The following is a 1,715-nucleotide window of genomic DNA, read 5'->3' as shown; positions in this document are numbered from 1 at the left end:
ATAAGAAATTTTGTCTAGAGTCCCACATCCCTTCTCGTCAAGTTGCTTGGCTACTGGCCATGCGCAGTAGTGTTCTGACGTCACGAAACAGTAAATCCCTGACGTCACTGACACCTCGTCTTAACGCATCAGCATGGATTCATCTGACATTACAATATTATTTGAATCTCGGGAAAAGGCATATAGAGGTGCTATGGAGGTAATGGTGAAACACGTGACTGAGCGAATACAGACGCTCGAATCCACTGTCTCTAGTCTCACTGCCAGCCTTGAGTTCAGTCAAAGAGAAATTGACGAACTAAAACACGTCATGAAAGACCATGACAAAGAAAAAATTGCCAGTAAAAGAAAAATAGATACACTTACTCATCATACTGAGTCCTTACAACAACAAATTAAAAGCATGGAAGAACGGATCAACCAACAGAAGGATTACAGCAGGAGAAACAATATTCGGATCAGCGGTGTGGCGGAGCCTGAAAGCGGGGAGACATTTGAGCAGACAGCAGTGATGGTGTCTTCCCTGCTGGCAGACAAGTTGGAACTGCCTGGTGTGGAACTGGAGCGCGCTCATAGGGTGGGACAGCGTCGAGATGACAGACCTCGACCCATTGTGACACGTTTTTCTCGTTACTGCGATCGTGAGGCGGCCATGAGGAACACAAGAAAAATACGAGGAACCAACACCAACTTCAACGACGACCTATGCGCTGCATCACAATCCATCAAGAACGCACAAATGCCACAGTTGAAACAGGCCAGAGCTGAAGCGAAAATTACCTATTTTACCTATACAAAACTTATAATGAAGGGCAGACTTATCACTCAGAAACCATCTGTGAATGTGGCTCCATCAAATCTCGACAGTGAAGCAACAAGATATGGACGAAACCACTCTACGTAACCGTGAGTTACTTGATGCAACTACTAGGACAGTGGCTGAGGACGGGGCTGCCGTGGATGGCGGGGATGCTCAGGGTGGCGATGGGCTGGAGCGGACCAGCATGGTGCATATCAGCATCACAGTACAGGCCTTCCCTCCTCTCCAGCCGCCGACTGGGTGTGTTGGGTTACCCGGTGCCGCGTCCCTCCCACATTCAGAGGAAGTGAGGAAATAACCCAAGAGGAATGCAAGAAAGAAATAAACTTTAAGAAGGATCATATATTGTTAAGTACTACTTGGTATTTTTACTAATGGAATACAACCCTTTTCCTTTTGCTTCTCTTGATGATATTGGTTTCACTAATTTTCTAAATAGCAATACTGTTGTTCACAATTTTTCCCTCAGTGTCATAGACACTATGATGTACAATCCATTTAATTATTTTGAAAATATTACTCATGTTTCAGATAATCTATCAATCCAATGCAATATTAACGAACCTTCTTGTGACTATGTATTTAATGAATCAGTTAAAACATGATATTTCTGAATGCTTAAATCTATTAGCTTTCAATATTAGCAGTATACCACTTCACCTTGACAGTTGTGTTGATCAATGTGTTAATGTAAATCACATTAAGTTTGATGTTTTAGCATTTTGTGAAACCCGCCTCAATGATGCAATTCGTTCTCTTTATTCAATAGAAGGTTATGAAAGCTAATTTAATAATAAAAGTACTGCAGCAGGTGGATTAGCGATCTACGTTAACAGCAACTTTGACGTCAGAACACTTTCCAACTTATGTTTTCAGTTACCGTACATTGAATGTT

The sequence above is a fragment of the Scylla paramamosain genome, chromosome 44 (genome assembly GCF_035594125.1).
Source record: "Scylla paramamosain isolate STU-SP2022 chromosome 44, ASM3559412v1, whole genome shotgun sequence".
Classification (NCBI taxonomy): domain Eukaryota; kingdom Metazoa; phylum Arthropoda; class Malacostraca; order Decapoda; family Portunidae; genus Scylla; species Scylla paramamosain.
This window is presented reverse-complemented; position numbering follows the sequence as displayed.